This window comes from Canis lupus, chromosome 17 (assembly GCF_011100685.1).
Source record: "Canis lupus familiaris isolate Mischka breed German Shepherd chromosome 17, alternate assembly UU_Cfam_GSD_1.0, whole genome shotgun sequence".
Taxonomy (NCBI): Eukaryota; Metazoa; Chordata; class Mammalia; order Carnivora; family Canidae; genus Canis; species Canis lupus.
In genome coordinates, this window is record NC_049238.1 from 33730775 (window position 1) to 33748559 (window position 17785).

Below are 17785 nucleotides of genomic sequence, written 5' to 3' on the forward strand. Positions count from 1 at the left end.
TATCCTTCCATCCCTCCCTCTCTCTCCTCTCTAGCTCCTCCGCCTCCCTTTTTCCCATCTCACTCCCTCTCCCCTTCCCTCTCCCCATCTCTTCTTCATCACTCCTTCTCTCCATCTCTCTCCCTCTTCCATTTCTCTCCCTCTCCCTCCCTTTTCTCTCCCTCTCTCCTCCTCCCCCTCCCCCATCTCTATGGCTCATCCTGCACATCTCTTCCATGCGTGCATCTCACTGGCAGCTGGCTCTTTCCCACTCTCTAGTCCATGTCCCCCCGTCCTCCCCCCACCCCAAGCTCCCACATGCTCCGAAGACAAGGGAATGAGCTGTTTCAGAGCTGAATGGAACAGAAAACTGGACTCTTGACTCTGAATATGTTTCCGTGGAGCAGCCTCTGCTGAAAGCCAGTCACACTGGGCTCAGATGTGGGCAGGCAGCTCCAGGACAAGCTGTAGCCGGATTGTGAAACATGCTGCCTTTGCCCTGCATTTGTCCACCTTCGCTCGACACTGTCATCTCCAGTCCAAAATGCCTTTCAACAACCTTTCTCTTCAGCCATATGTAGACTGACTTGGGCAAGTGAGGACCTGATCTCCTAGGAACCATCTCAACACCAAAAACTGCAGGGAAGCAGCCTAGAAAAGTGAAGTCCAAGAACCGGGTCATCCCCATACATTCTTGCCAGTGCTAGCCTTGGGGTGTTGAGCAAGCCCTGCAGAACCCAGGAGGGTGGACCTCCTGGGGACAGGGTTCAGACAAACACACATGGACCTCACCTCAGGTGGCAAGAACCCCTTCAGGCGTAGAGGGAAAATCTGCCATTGCCAAGGGCAGATTCTCTAACATCAAGAATTCAGGGTTATCAATCAAGTAGGATTGTCAGATAAAATACACAATACCCAATCAAAACTGAATTTCAGTAAACAACAAAGCATTTGTTGCACATACACACATGTACACACATGCAGACCTACCTGTCATCTCCAGTCCAACTATATATAGTATAGTCGTATATTTCAAATTTTGAAATATTTCTAGTATAATATTTCAAATTTTGCATGAGACATATTCAAAAATAATTTATTGTTTATCTGAAATTCAAGTTTTGCTGGGTGCCCTGTTTTTATTTGCTAAATCTGGCAACCCTAATCTAGAGCTACCTGACTCCACAGTCATGTTGGAAACGGAGAGGGGGTGCCATAGGGCAAAAGGGACAAGAAATTACAATCGGCTCTCCTCTTTCTTGTCCCCAAGGGTATTTCTTCACACTTCAGCTGGGCCCCACCTGTCCCAAATTCTCCATCTTGACCTCTCTTACAACCATCCCACCTGATTCCTCAGCTGCTCCTAGTTCCTGTGGCCCAGATGTAGACCAATGCTTTTGCCCCTTAATTTGGCTGAATTGAAGTTGAATTTTTCAAAACAAGTTTTCTTAGAAAAGTAAAGGAGCATACAAATATTTGAATTCATAAAAAAAAGAAAAGTATAGTAGTTGTCACACATAAGATCAAATATCAAAGTCCTGAGATCAGATAAGTCTAGACATGGTCTGGTCGTTCTTTTCCTTCAACAGTTCTTGGATCCATTGACTTGTGGTATGATTTTCAACCTGGCTGGCCCTTCAGTGAAGCCAGCAGAACATTCTGGAACAGAGGCTCTTGTTGGCTGCATATTAGAATCACCTAGGAAGCTTTTTGCAGCCTCTCCCAGACCAATTAAATCAGAATTTCTTAAAATAGGGCTCAAGTATCTGGATATTTAAAAGCTCCCCAGGTGATTCTAATATGTAGCCAGGGTTGAGGACCCATGAACATCAGAACCACCTGAGAACCAATAAAAAAAACTACTGATGCTTGCATCCCACCCTCAGAAATTCTGACTTAATTGGTATAAGGGGCGGCCTGGGCACTGGGATTTTTAAAAGCTCCCTAGGTGATTTTAATATGCAGCAAAGTTTGAGAACCACAGCTCCACATACTTTAATAGACTTCAGATCTCCCAGGGACCTTGCTAAAATGCAGATGCTGACTCAGTAGGTCTAGGGTGTGACCTGAGATTTCTGCATGTCTAACAAGTCCCAGGTGACACCAACGCTGCTGGTCCCCAGGCCAGACTTTGATCAGCAAAGCCCTAGATCGATGATCTTCAAGCCTGGATGTACCTTGGAGTCATCTGGGGCACCGTAACAACTACCTCAGCTTGGGTCCCTGCCCCCGAGATTCTGAGGTAATTGCTGTGAGGTGGGACCTGGACACTGGGATTGTAAAAGGCTCCCAGGTGATTCTGATGTACAGCCAAGGCTGGGAACCTTGGATGCGGCCCAACGTCGAGACGTCATTTTACAAGTAGTCCCGTGACCCCCCAGAGGGGAATACCATTCTCCACAGGCTGTTCTGACTCACCTCTCGTCCCTGCCCCAGCTGGCAGAAGATCCTTTCTTCCCTTGCCTCAGAAGGCCATGCCCTCTAGTAAAAATTCCCTTTCTCCCACTTCGGCCTGAATAAAGCCTCCAATTCCCAGCTCTGTTGCAAAAGAGAAGTGATTGACACAGTACCTTGAAGCCAATGACTGGTCAGAACCCACCCACCTGCCTTGCTCGGCCACAACTGTTCCCTTTGCTCAGGGGGTCTTCTAGAACGATGCTTCTGCCGGAGGAACCCCGGGCCGCTGAAGAGCATGCTTCTCAGCCTTCTAGTAACACACGAAGAAGAGAAACTCTGCTGTGACCGGACGCCATCAATCACAGGTGCTGAGTGGTTTTCAGTACGTGGTAGCTCTCAAGCCAGGTTAACACACAGCCTCTCCCCTGTCCTGCCTCATCCTTTTGAAGTGAAGCTGTGGTGACTTGTGGGAATAGAAGTGGCCCTCGGAGAACCAAAGGACAATGTGGACTTGAGAAAATTATTACTCCCTTTTTGGTGTGACTTCCACGAAATTATTCATGAATCACTTTTGTTTTCCTAGGGGGATGACCATAAATACCATCTGTAATGCATCTTCATTAGGAGCTTTCAACCTCTGACAGGGTCTGTGTCTTCTGCTGGGAGTTGGATGCTGCTGAGAGAGATGCGAGTCCACGACTTGGGGCTCCGGCATTTGTGTAAAATATGAACTCTAATGTGTAGAATTTGCAGGTCGCCGAAGTGTCACAGTCTACTGAAATGGGTCTGGAATCAATAAGGTACACATCAAACTCAATTGTGTTTAATTTTCATTGCTACCTAGAGGAAAGCCCAGCATAGCCCTACACGAATGAAATTAAACATGAAAGCCCGTCTGAAGTGTAGGAGCAATACTTAAAATGACCTGTAAATAGGGTAAAACATGGCAGCCCAGCCCATCACAACATTACCATTCATTTTTCTTTCCATAGTGGAGGTGACGGCCGCCATGAGAAAATCAGAAGAGACACGAGCACATTGCAGATCTAAAAGAGAACAAAGTGTTTTCAGTTACACACCAGCAGGACTTCCTTCTTTGCACACCCCTGGAGTCTCTTCCAAGTGGAAAATCACACTCTGTCCAGCGGAGAGCAAAGAAGGAAAGCAAGTAAAACCAGGCCCTCCTGAACGCGGCTGCCTCCCGGCCCCAAGCTGCCCCAGCTTAGTTCCTTGGCCAGTGAGATAATGGAAGTTTCAGCCCTCCCAGCTGACATGGGTGGGGGGCAGACACCCACACTGGGCACTTCCAGCTGACACTGACCTTTCAGTCATGGAAACATCCCCCAGACCGACGCTAATCGGGGGCACATCTGGCGTTTGGACTGCGTCCAGATGGGGGTTGTGTTAGTCGAGTCAGCATGATAACCCGCTGGGGAGGCAGGGGAGGGGGGAGCGTAGCCCTGCTGAGAGCAATCAACATCTTTGGCTGTGTATGTAAGACATGGTCATGCTGCGGCCCGGTGAGTCATAGAACAGAGACCACCTCCTCCCTGTCCACCCACATTCCCTACCCCCACAAGCAGAGGAGACAACTGGAGAGAACCCCAAGAGCCGAAGCAACCTCTCCAGGCTTCCACCACTGGCCAGCGGAAGTCTAAAACCCCACAGTCCTGACTCCCACTATCATACACTTCCCATATTTCTACACTCTCTCAAAGTATAGTGTAGCACACATTATCTCAAGATAATATGCAGGCCAAGGTGATGAAAAGTATCCAGCTGTTTTTCCTCTGCTGACTTCCTGTGACTTGCAAAAGTCTAGGACAATTTTCCAAAGTAGTGACAAATCCCCTTGGTCTCCATCCCCTGTGCCCATCCTGCCACCCCAATTCTTCCACTTAGCTTCTTTTTTGGATTTAGAAGGAGAGGCTGCCCTTCCTGACTCATTCCTGGACTTTTGCCAGAAATGAACACAATACTTTCTCTCTCATCCCCAGGACAAGGGACTGCAATGGTGAATAAGACCTCATGGTATTGAAAGTTCAGCCCTACAGGTCAGGAATGACCAAAGATATTGCCCAGCTCTCAGCGTCTGCCTTACAGAGCCTGACACCTGTTGCAGCTATGAACAGCCCTGCTAAAGAGGTAATTAAGCAAACCAAAGCCAGGATAAAAGGGATTATGTCCCCACCCACCCACTCAGAAGGCTGTCTCCAGCTGTCAGAAGTTCTTTCCATGGCCCCTGGAGTACAATCTCTACTCATAGGCACCATGTTTCAAGCCTACCCCGGTGACCTTTTTTCTGTATAAATCTCCAGGCACAGATAATTATGGAAATCAGGAATCTCATCCACCTGCTCAAATCACAAAGAGATTAACAGGATTTTCCAGTATAAAAACTGCAGAGATCTGTTTATCCTTCTCTCTTTATTTGTTATAAATGCTTAAAGACAGAGAAATAACTCACGTAAAAACAAGACCCACATCAATGATCAGCTTCCCAAAGTAAATTTCAGCTTATCCAGTAACTAATCAGCTTGTAGAACTCCCGAGCACAGTCTCTTCCTTCTACATCCTGCCTCCATACAAGGGCAGCTCTTATCCACAATCCAGTCAGCTTTGTCCTCTTCTGGAATAATCAGAAAGGAAAATTTTCCTCACTCCAATTGGAGATATGTCATATCCCCCCACACACACACACCTGAAGATCACCTCCCCATTCTCAGACCCTTCATTTCTTTAAGATTTTATTTATTTATTTATTTATTTAGGAGCACAAGTGAGTGAGAGAGAAAAGTAGCAGGGGTAGGGGCAGAGGTAGAGGGAGAAGCAGACCCCTTGCTAAGCAGGGAGCCCAACTCCACTCTGGGTTCCATCCTAGGACTCCGGGATCATGACCTGAGCCAAAGGCAGACACTTAACTGACTGAGCCACTTTGGTGCCCCTCAGACCCCTAATTTCTGTGGTCCTGAGAAATAGGCTTTATCCACAGGGCATTGAGACAAAAAAAATGACCCTCCTCCCCCTTTATGGGATAGCTTCTGAGTTTCTCCCTCCTCAGGAGGCTTTTGGAAGACTATGCAAGCTCTCCAGGTCTCTGAGAATGAGCTCACAGACACCGTCACTCTTCCTAAACCCATGCCAGCCCTTTTCTCTTCACCAATGATTTGGTACAAAGCCATTTCATGTTCCATGCCAAACCAGTAATTCACAACACTCATCAAAATCTGCCTCCATCAACTGACTCAGCAATCCTGCTTTCCAAACGTAGCCAACCTCCCTAACACCCTGACATCCTAGCCTTCAGCTTCACTATTTACATCACATGAGAGCTTTGGGCTTAGAAAGCCCAGTTCCCTTTGGATAAAGTATGCAGATGATTCATCCTCTCATCCTGAGCCTTGATATCCATGCCAAAAAGCTTCTGAGATTGGGCTCAGAGAGGACAAAGTGGGGGAGTCCTGTTGCTATGGAAACCAGTGTGCCAGTTTCCAAAGGAGAAAGACTAGCTGTTCTTGGGGCATGGCTTGGCCAGGCTGTCCTGTATAAATTGAGGAAGCTTCTAGCCCAGAGGGACTGTGGACACAGCCTGGGACCACCATGGAGCCTCAGGCCACACTCACACTTGCCTGTCCCTTCCTTTCCATCTCACCTCCTCTCATGAACCGAGGGATCCGACCCACCACCAACATCCTGTCCGGCCTCCTGGGCAGTTTCTTCAGCACAGCTCCCCAGCCAAGTATAAGGTCTACTCTGTCTGTAGACAAAAAGGGTTTTGACTCAATTCTGTGTTTCAGGGAGTGAGTTAAATTCCATTAATGGAGGTGGGGGTGGGGAGGAGTGAGAAGGATGACAAACAACAACTTGTCTTAACTTCTTACATTTCTCCTCAGTGCCTCAGGAAGGTTCACAACAAAATCATCAGTGATAGGGAGGGCGACCTCCCAAGCTGGACCATTCCTCAGCCCTGAGAGGACACTCCACAATGACAAGCTGACAGGACTTGGAGACTGATTCACAGGCTAGGAGGAGCATGGAGTGGGGGTTTCAGAGAGGAAGGTTCAAGGTCCCAGAGACAGAATATACAGGAGGGAGATTGATGGATTGATGTAAGGGTCATCACATGCCCAACATGCAAGGAAAGTGGGCAGAAAGAGACAACCTCCATCAGGTAAGATGTGTAACAGGCGTAATAAGCTCCAAAAATGGAAGCTTCAATTGCTGGAAGGTCCTAGAGGCCAAGATAATAAAACTAAAAACACTTTAAGCTCTCTCTCTGTAAGGCACCTGGGTGGCTCAGTTAGTTAAGCGTCTGCCTTTGGCTCAAGTCATGACCCCAGGGTCCTGGGGTTGAGCCCAAGAGTCAGGCTCCCTACTCAATGGAGAGTCTAACCTCTCCCTTTCCTCCTGCTCATGCACCCTTTCTTTCAAATAAGTGAGTAAAATCTTTATTTTTTTTTAGTAAAATCTTTTTTTAAAAGATTGCTCACTATGTACCAGGCACTCTATGTTATATATACTGTTACATTTATTATTTTGTATAATTTTCATAGCAACTCTGAGAATGAAACTATCACATGCCCATTTTACAGAAGTCAAACTGAGACTTAAAGAAGCTAGCTAAGGTTACAGAGCTAGTAAGTGAAGGGACTAAGATTCAAACCAAGCCCTATCTGACAAGAGTGCACACTCTTGACCACTACACTAGAGCAACAGGTCCTAGAAATGGCAACCATGTCTATTTACGAATTACAGACTAGTGTGTGAATGGTGCTAGAAGGACTTTTAAGATCCCAGAAGACAGTTGTTGGCTTCATTCTGATCAGGATATTAGCCATCCCCTCCATGCAGCACTATTTTCAGGCAAGGTGTGTTTATAATATTCTATGGCCAGACAGCCCAGTGTATACCAGAGCCTTGCCAACACTCCTTCCAACAAAAATACAACAGAACATGGTAGGCTGAGCAGAGGCTCCTGAACAGAAGCCCTAGATGTTTCATCTGTCAAGCAGAATACCAATCTTTGATTTCTCTACCTTCTAGAGGTCCCCCAGGGGACACAGTAGGCCCTTGAGATACTGGGGGGTAGGGGAGATACAAAGCCAAAAAGGAATGAACAAGCTCCACCCACCTCATTCTTGCTCAGGAATTTCCTCTACCTTCCCATAGACTTCCTTCCCTAAATTACCCACCAGAATTAGGCGAAAGGCCTCAGGAGCCAGTCGAGGGACAGGATCCCAGGCAAGGGTCAGAATTTCTCTTTCAGTTGAATGTTTTCTGATTACTCTTGCCTGGTCTAGTCAAGCTGAATCCATCACTCTCGCTGGGTGGTGGGTGAGGAGAGATACAGCCTTAGAAGTAGATCTAGGATGTTTAAAACCACAGTACAGGAAGAAAGGCATGATAAGCTAAACCAAAGGAGGAGACACAGTTGCACAAAGTTAGGGGATCTAAAGAGCCCCCTAGGTACCAGAAGGACCAACATAGTAAGAATTTTAAGAGGTGATAAAGGTAACTTGCTGTCAAAGGAGGCAGATACAGCTAAAGAAACAAGTGAAATTAATTCCTTTCTCAAGCCATCATAAAGGTGAATGGCTACCAGATGGTCAGACAAAAATACCTGTCCACAAGCTGCTAGAGAAAAAAAATAATGCAAGAAGAAATCAGATCCTCCACTGAGCAGGTGAGCAGGAAATTAAAATATCTGTACACTGACCGCAATGCAAGACCACACACAGTCACACGGAGGCTGTTAGATAGTGTGAGCATGAGCAAGCATCTGTCCTCTGTTTGCCAGCTCACACCCAGAGAGAGTCACAAACCTCACAGCACAAGAGAAAAATCTTCAGAGAAAACCCAGCCACTCCAAGAGGGATGAAGATGGCACAGCAGAGGCCAGGCCACTGAAGGGAAAGTAGCATACCTCACAGACTGTGTCCCTAGACCCCGTAACAACATCTTTTCCTGAGCACTTCCTATGTACCAGACACTGTGTCCCTGGCAGCTTCGGAAATGACCCTCGCTGATTCTTGCCTCCTGTGGAACCTTTCCTTCTATGTGTGCCCTGGACCTGGTGACTTGCTTCTAACTAATAGAATACAGCAAAAAGTGATAGGATGTCACATATCAAAAAAATCTCCCTGAACTGGTGCTTCACAGACTCTACTACTCCGACTGTCAGTGACTTAATGCCCCTCCTCTCCTTCAATCATCCTGTGTTCTTGTTGCTACATTCTTTCTAGAAGATACACACACACACACACACACACACACACACACACACACACCCAAAGGCTCCAGAAGCTGGAGGGAGCTCAGCCTCCTCCTGCCATTGTTCAGCTCTTTCCCAATCAATCTCTTGCCAACCACAAATTAGCATTACACAGGCATTTACAGTGAAGCCCCCAGGGGCAGCTAGAAGCTGCTAATCCTTAAGAAGGGGCACTGGTACAATAGCAGGAGGCCCAAAGCCTCACCCCTACCCATGGGGTGCTCCTTTGCAGCACTTCCAGCTCTTTTGTGAGCTGTCCAAGTCAACCACAGATGGTGAAGTTACGGGGGCCTTGAACAAACAGGAGACAGTTGGAGTCCGGGGAGCATCGTGCAGCGTGACACACATTCCTGAGACTCCATCCCCAGCAGAAGAGTACCTTGGAATGGATTCCCTCTCAGAGCTTCCAGCTTGGGATTCACTCTTCCATTTTCCATTTTTACTGGTTAACATTAATGAATGGCTCCAGGTGGGACCAACCCAGAGCATGAAATGTCCTGGAGTCAGCCGTAGTTAGACCTGCTCTCCCCTCTGGGCAACTTGGATTTTAAAAGCCCAGGGGCTTTGTTTTCTTTTCTTTTTCTTAAGAATTGATTGGCCTTGTGAAGTATAATTGAACTTCCGGATCCCAAAAGAAGGCAGCCCTGGCTGGGTTCCCAGGATCCCAAGTGCTGCCTTTTTTGGGGCCCTCAGGGGCCATAGCAAATGCTGCCATTCCTCTAGCAGTCCCAAAGGCTGGCTCTAGAATCTGCCCCTGACAGCTCCCTGCCCTTATCCCACAGCTGGGTCTGGATTTAAGGGGAGCTTGCAAGAGGGGAAGCCTCTTATCACAAACATTTCCTGCCTATTCGCTCCCTGACCCTGCATACCACAGTCCTTCCTGTCTGGTTGGGCTACCAGTGGTGGCCACAGCAACCTACTCACAAAAGACCTGCAACACAGGGTCCCCAGACCTGTCTCCAGTCCAGATTCTTCTCCATCCACACCTGTCTCCCTTCTCTGGGGAGCTCATAGTTTCTTACAGGCCACCCAAAAGGGCTCAGTCACTGAAAAAATGGAAGGAAGTCAGGTAGAACCAGAAACCAAGAGGACAAAGGCAGATAAGGATTTTTAGTTCAATGGAAAGTGTGACTCAGCTGGAGCTCTACTCACCTGCTCTAGGCTGCTGTCTGTCTCTGACAAGGAGAGAAACAGAGAGAGAGGCAGGCTCCTGTGAACGTCCACAGGCCTGTCTGTGCCGTCCTCATCCCTACATTGACTGCACATGCATGTACATGTGACATTGAGGCCCTGTGGACTATGGCAGGTTTAGATGCTGAAGGATTCAGAGCCGAGGGCCAGTGGGTCAAGGACTAGCCCAGCCCAGATGTGTTCAGCAGGGGCGGAGTTCCTAGGTCCCTCTCCTCTCCCAACACCTGGGTCACCCCTCCCCGTGGCCTTCACTCTGCCTCCTGCCCCCAGCTTGCTGTGTGGTCTGAGCCCTCTGCCATGAGAAGAGGGAGGGAGGGAGGGATGGGCCAGCGTGTTTACAGTCAAGCATAACAACCTTTATTTTAAATAAATAAAAGTTTTAGCCAGTTTTCACTTCCCTCTCCTTCCAAAACGTTTTCTCCCTCCTCTTCTTCCTCCTCCTCCTCTTTCTCATCATGCCTGAGCCTTTATCTGTGAGGCCACCCAGGGAGGGGCTGTGGGAGTGAGGAGAGCAGAGGCCAGGCTGACTCTGGTGCTTAGAGTCCTCTCAGGTCATGTGACAACCCCCTCTCGAATGCCCACGGAGCCCCCGGGGTTCTTGCGAATTCAGGGATGTCCAGGCCTGAGGAATAGAGACTAAACAGGAAACCTGGAGCCCATCACCAGCATGTGTCCATCTGTTTCTCCCTAGTCATTGTTGCCCACCCCATCCCCCACTCCACTATGAAATTGCCATCCATCTGTCTTCCACTTTGGCCTGTCATCTCTGTCTCCTTCGTTGGACCCTCATCCATCTGTACCTTCCCACAGGACAACTGTCTCTCAGTGTCTCCTTTGGGTTGCCATAAATCTGTTTTCCCCACGAGATGTTCCATCTGTCCATCACCCTACTGGCCTGTCATTCCATCCGATACCCTTGATCATCCTTTTTTGTCCATCTGTCTCCCCTCATTGGATATATTTTGCCCATCTGTCTCCCTGGATGGGCCAGGGATGGTAGGTCTCTGAGATATGGGAACCATCGGGATTCTACTCTGATTTCATTCTAGCAACAATAACAGTAGCAACCATTAATCAAGCGTCTACTATGTGCCATATAGTCCGTGTATATTATCTCCTTTAACCCTCCCACAGCCCCATAAGGATGTGTTTATTTCCCTGTTGTACCAGTAAGGAAGCTGAGGCTCAGGAGAGTTCAACGTCTTGCCCAAGATCACACAGATCCTAGGGACAGACACAGGGTCCAGAGCAGCACTGCCCATGCTGAGTGGGGATGAGGACACAGTCTCTTTACTCCCTCCCCCCACCCCAGATGTAAGACTCCCCCTCCCCTGGCCTCTGCACATTTAATTTACACTTTGCTGCTGGATGTTTTCAGACTGGTGAAGTTTCCTCCCTGCCCTGGCTTTGTACAAAAAAAGTGAAGGGAAAAAAGCAGCCAGATGTGAGAGTGATTCGGAGGTCTTTGGGGCTGGGGGGTGGGGGTGGAGAGTGATGTTAAATAAACATCCAATGATATTCTTTCTGCAAAATGATCCATTTTCATGGCACCCAGGAGTTCGTCCAGGGGTCTCTGGGTCACCGGGGAAAAGCGTTTCGTGTGTTTTGGCTCCATATTCTTCCATTGGCCACAAAGAGCTAATTCTTCCAATTAATGAAATCAGCACTGCTGATGGAGATGTACTGACAAATTATTTTCAAGACAAATATATTCACACCAATGGTGGGGCTGATAGGCCTGAAAGATTTGGAGGATACAGAGGGAAGGTCCCCACCAGCCAGAGACACTGAGGTCATTCATGATGTCCAGGATGTTGGCCACCACCTCAAGGGACACCTTTCTTTGCCCAGAGCCATGGTGGCCTGGCTGGATTGTCTGCGTGGAGGGGCTGCCTATCAATGGGCTTCTGTATGGCCCTGGCAGGTTCCCGGCACCCCTCCCCTCCTCCCCAGTGTCCCAGCCAAGTCCCCTTCAGGGCCCAGTCTGAAGGGCCTATTCAGCATTTTGGATTCCCTGATGGGAAGTGAAAAGGATACAGACAGATGCTTCCGTGGAGCTGAGGAAAAGCTGGAGGCCTGGAGACAGGAAGGGCAGGCTGAAGCCACAAAGGAGGAGCTCAGTGAGAAGAAAGGAGGAGGCTAGAGGTCCTGTGGGACGAGAAAGAGAGAAGGAAAGGAAGGAGGGGAGAGTGGGGGAGGGGACACAGAGGTGGGAGGACCAGCTAGGGTGGGGAGGAGGCGGGAAGGAGGCCCCCAGGCAGAGGGAGAGCTCCCTGATGGGAGATGGAGCAGCACCAGAAAGCAGTGTGAGGTTTTTTAAAGCCACAGATTTCATTTCCTGATAATGTTTTTTTTCAGGCTGATATTAGCAGCATTTCTTATTCTCTGAGCAGATCTGCCTATCGGGGGGAAAAATGATCCAGAGTATGCTGGGTGATGGGGCCCAGCCTCTACCTGGAAAAGCCCACAGGATGGCCCAAGACCAAACCAACATTTCATCTCCTTCTTGAGCCCATAGAGAATAGGACAGATTTTGCTTCCAGCCAGACCTCCAGGACAGCAGGGAACAGTATCTAGGCAGCTCTGGCAAATCAGCCCTTCTGAGTCAGAAGATTCAGGGTGCAATTCTCTCCATTAAACCAGTTAAGGGGGTTTCTGTTTTCCTGCGTGAACCCTGACTGAATTGGTGTTGTGAGTTTTGAGGGTTCCCGAGTTAGGGGCCAAAGGAACCAAAGTGCAGAGGATTCCGCAGTGCCACCAAACATCTTTCTAAAGCTCTGTTTCGGGACACCTGGGCAGCTCGGCCGTTGAGCATCTGCCTTCGGCTCAGGGCATGATCCTGGAGTCCCGGGATCAAGTCCCACATCGGGCTCACTACATGGAGCCTGCATCTCCCTCTGCCTGTGTCTCTGCCTCTCTTTCTGTGTCTCTCACAAATAAATAAATAAAATCTTTTAAAAAATAAAAAAAATAAAGCTCTGTTTCCCTGCTTAGAATCCATCTGTGCAGTCATAACTTTACCAAATAAAGTCCACACTCCCAAGCCAGGAAAGTAAGGCCCTCAAGAGCCCACATGTTCAGTTCAGTCCAAAACCAGCTGCCTTGGCACCCCTGGGGACCAGCACCACAGACTGCTAAGGCAGAAGCTGCATTTACCCAGACCTACAGGCTGCCCATGTGCCCACGATAGTATGAGAACCCCCATTCTCTGACTACTTCCAACTCATTCCAGCTAATCTGTCGCCATCTTGGAAAGCTACTTCCCCAGCAAACTGGACTGTAAAACTCTCCAAACATACCTTTCACTTTCCCAATCCTGAGTGCTAGTTCATGTTATCTCTTTCATCTTAAAGATACTTTCCTTTATGCCCACTTGTGAAACTCTTGTCTACATTTTAAGACCAAATTCGAATGCTGCCCCTCCAGGGAGCCCTTCCCACCATTCCCTGCCCTTGCCAGAGGTTAGAACTTCCCTGTAACTTGTTTGGCTCCCCCATACAGTGTTTTTCACTGCATTTCATTTCATTTTGCATTTTGGTTTTTCAGGTACTTACCAAAAGTGAAGTAGTGTGTAGTAGTTTACAGGATCTTTGAGGTTTAAATCCTTGTCCCACTGCTTCCCAACTTTGACACTGAGAAAGTACATGATTTCTTTGGACCTGCAGTTTCCTCTTCTGCAACACAAGGGTAATAGTTATACTCAATCATAGAGGTGTTTTAAGGATTTTTAAAATATATTTATTGCTTTGCCAAACAATGTGGCATGTAGTATGTGCTCAATAAATGATGGTCAACCGAATGTCATGACCCAAAGAAGAGTATTCTTAATCACACAAGAAATAAGAGACACTGCCCATAAAACTCACAGCCTGCCCAACATGGTACGGTCTTCCCAAGACTGATTGTTTGTGTCCCTTTGCCTAGAACCATAATTTGTTCTTCAAAAGAATCAATAACTGTCATTGCTGTTTTTCTAATCATTGGTTAAAAGTCTGGCATCCTCAATTTGGTTTCTACATTGTCCCCCCATTGAGCTCTTTCTGCTCCCATTCCCTGCTTCCCTTCGGAAAGCTCAATATTTTCTTTATTTTTTTTAAACATATCAACTGGTCATAAGTATCTATTTTCTTTTCAACTTCTTTGTATAACTTAATCAACTCTCTCATTAGCTTTATTTTTTACTCCCCCCAAAAAAATGTTTCTTAAAACTCTTATTTTGTGTTTTTATCTCCAAGGGAACGCTTTGGCTGGGTTTTCTACCAGGAATGACACAATTCTTTCCACAGCTATGCAGAGGAAGAATTTTAAAACCAATAGAGTCACATTGCCTTGATCCTACACTCAAAGAATTCCTCAGACACACAAGTCTCCAACTGGCCATATTTCTCAATGCTGTCTCTACCAAAAAAAATGTTCTTTCTGGTTAAATCCTAATGGAAAGTGAAATAAATACTGTAAGAGAAGCCTACTCGAGATGGGGGTCATTCCAGAGTCCAGTTGCCTTGGATTACAATGGTTCTTGATATATTCTATCAGACTCAAGTATGATATTTTTTATTTCAATCAATAAATATTTTCAATATCCTTTCAAAGTCCTATATGGTGACCTGTTTGGTTTAGATGCAATTCATACATCATCTGTCTCCCATGGTGTGTCCCATTTACGATTTTCGTGTCTTGATCTATCTTGTATTACCCAGGGGCAAAATATTGATCAATGCAACCAAGCTCTTTCCATTCCAAAAAAAAAAAAGGGTGGGGGGGATTTTCCCTCTTCTTGCCACACTTTCCCTAACCATAAGAAAGCAAGAAAGAGCGAAGCCGTTGTTTGAGAGTTCAAGGAACTGGATTGAAATGGGACCTCTGGCAAGTCGGAATGTGATCTACATGGGAAATCTCCAAGAGGACACCTGCTCATTCAGAGGTCATTGTCTCCGAGCTCCTGAAGGTCAGCCTCATGGGAGTGGCTTCTTGTTGGGAAAAGGGGCAAACAGGCATAGCACTGGCAGGGACAGAGAGCTTTGTCTGTGGGAAAAAGATAGTCAGTGAACCTTCAATCCCAGGCAGTGAGGGCAAGGCTTACAATTTGAATTAGATGTCTAGAAACTCAATATTGCCCAGAGTATCAATTACCTGGCAGACTCAGATCCTCTCCTGCTCCAGAGGGCAGGAGTAGCCAGGCAGGTCTCTGACACGAAACTCTCTGTGCACCTTTTAATTAACTCTAAGAAATGTGCATCAGAGTCTCCCAGAAAGGGAGCTTGTTCTGCCTGGTAGGACAGAGGAGTCATCAAGATAGGAATTTGAGTATGACAAAAATATCAAGCAGATCCCATGTCTGTCTTAGGCTGGGGAATTAAACAACAGTAGGTTCACTCTTTAAACATTGGGTTGGGACCATTGATCTACTCCAAATTCCTTCTCAGGGGCTTTTTTCCAAAGGGACTCATAAGAACGTCACCTGTCCTGTCTACCTTCTAAGTATCAAATGTCTTTGGTACTTAGGCAGCAAAATGTCAGGAACCATCAGTTATTGATTCTATACAGGTTAGTAATTCCAGATACATGGCTGAGTTACAGAATTCTACTTAACATCTGGATGTGAACTCTCTCCCATCACTCTGAACTTGCCATTCAACTAAACCTTTCTATGGCTTTATTTGGGTATTCCCCATCAACACTGAGTATGTGCTTACCAATATGCCTGATTACACAAGCCAAGACATACATGGTCTCTTTCCTCAAGGAATTGACTTTCTAGTAGAGAACACAGAGTGTGAGCTAATAATAGCAGCTATATTTATTGAACCCTTCTGATACCTCTTTTAAAAATATTATTTATTTTTGGCAAATAAAAATTGAATATATTTAAAATGTATAGTGTGATGTTTTGACATTGTGAAGTGATTACCACAAACTAATTAATATACTCACCACCTCCCATAGTTACACTTTTTTTTTTTTTTTTTTAGATTTTATTCATTTATTTGAGAGAGAGCATGAGCAGGGAGAGGGGCAGAGACAAGCAGACTCTGTGCTGAGCCCAGAGCCAAACTCAGGGCTTGATCTCACGACCCTAAAATCATGACTTAGCTGAAACCAAGAGTTAAACGCTTAACTGACTGATCCACCCAGTGTGCCCCTAGTTACATGTTCTATATGTAGTAAGAACACTTGAGATTTACTCTCTTAGCAAATTTCAAGTGTATATTGATTATTAACTACAGTCCCCATGCTGTACATTAGGTTTTCAGAACTTATCCATCTTGTATTTGAAAAGTTTGTACCCTTTGATCAATATCTCTTTTCCCCCACTCACCTCCTCCAGCCTCTGGTAATTACCATTCTACTCTCTGTTACCATGCAGCTGACCTTTTTCCTACCTTTTTAGATCCTACACATCAATGAGATCATGTGATAATTTGTCCTTCTGTGTCTGGCTTATTTCACTCAGCATACCATCCTCCAGGTTCATCCATGCTGTTGCAAATGGCAGGATTTTCCTTTTTTTTTTTTTTTTTTTTAAGGCTGAATAATATTCTATTGTCTATACCAAATTTTCTTTATCCATTCATCTGTCAGTGGACACTTAGGTTGTTTCCACCTTATGATATAATATTGCTGTTGATAAACATAGGACTCATAGCCTCCAAGATGGTCCCCAATGATCCTCACCTCCTGTCATGAGCTTGTGTGGTCCCCTTCTACATTGCTGAGGGCTGACATGTGGAACTAATACAATTTGTGAGGGAAATAGTGTGTGACTTCTGAGGCAAGGCGATAAATAACATGGCAGCTTCCACCTTGCTCTCTCTTGGCTCAGGCACCTTCAGGAAATCCAGCTGCCATGTAGTGAAGATACTCAAGAAGCCCTCTGGAGAGGTCCACACAGAGAACTGAGTTTGCCCACCAATAACTGCAACCTTCTGCCAACAGCTGTGTGATTCAGCCATCTTAGAGGCAGAGCCTCCAGTTTTCTGACAAACCTTCAGATGACCAGAACCTCGTGAAAAACCACAAGCCAGAACCACTTAGCTAAGCTATTTGCAAATCCCTAACCCACAGAAACTGTGTGAAATAGCATCTATTGTTGGTTTAAGCCACTAAATTTGGTGTAACTTGGTATGCAGCAATAGAAAACCAATCCAGCACTTTGTGTTCATGATCTACTGAAGCCCTGAAGTGGGATGCCAGTCCTATTGAATATTTACTCTTGTCCCAACTTTACAGATGAGGAACCTGGGACTTAGGTTAAAACTAAGAAGCAAAGTCAGAGCTGAAATCTAACTCCATTGGACTTCAAAGTCAGTGTTCTTAACTGTGCACCGTGAAATGGTTTGGGTGCAAATGCAAGCATCTATACAGAGGATGGATGAATGGTCACAGTGGGAGAGGTAGTGAATTCTCCCCGGAAAGTCCAGAATTAGAGGTAAAGCAGTGGCAGGCTAGACTAGTTAGAAGAGGTGAGACTTGCAATGGAAATGAAGGATGAGCAGATGTTCACCAGCTTGCAGCAGGAAGAGGAATTCCAGAGGGAATAGCATTGGTAGAGACATGAGGCTCAAACAGCATGGAGTGTTCAGATCCTGCCTGTGGTTTCAAGATCCAGCAGAATCAAGGTCTTCTTAGCTAATTTTCCAGGGGGAAAATCTTGGTTTTAGCCCAAGATCTACTCTTGCAGTCCAGGACCCCTTCGAAATCACGGGAACTGTTGCCTTCCCCACAAACTGCTGCCCCAGTCACTGCTTTTGATTAACTCAAATTCCCTTTAGATCCCCATTTCTTCACTGGGTCAGTTCTCTTTTACAGACTCAGCTCCTAGCACGTCTGAAACACATACCAGTTCTTCCTGGCAAACAACTCTCGCTCCTCACAAAATCTTAGTTATGATGTTTACATTTGCATTCATAACATATCTCCTGTCTACTGCAAAATATCACATAAACC

The 17785-nt window shown here is 46.4% G+C and overlaps 1 long non-coding RNA gene across 2 annotated transcripts; it reads right to left on the bottom strand.

Moving 5' to 3' along the window:
• Positions 1 to 292: 292 nt before the first annotated feature.
• LOC102151259 lies at positions 293 to 10040 on the bottom strand. 2 transcript variants are annotated; one of them, XR_005371871.1, is made up of 4 exons: positions 9800 to 10040; positions 4844 to 5005; positions 3348 to 3422; positions 293 to 3162 (listed from the first exon to the last, which is right to left on the bottom strand). It is a non-coding gene; the product is annotated as an uncharacterized LOC102151259 (long non-coding RNA). The 2 variants fall into 2 exon arrangements; XR_005371872.1 differs by lacking the exon at positions 9800 to 10040 and adding an exon at positions 6029 to 6136.
• Between the last annotated feature and the right edge of the window lie 7745 nt (positions 10041 to 17785).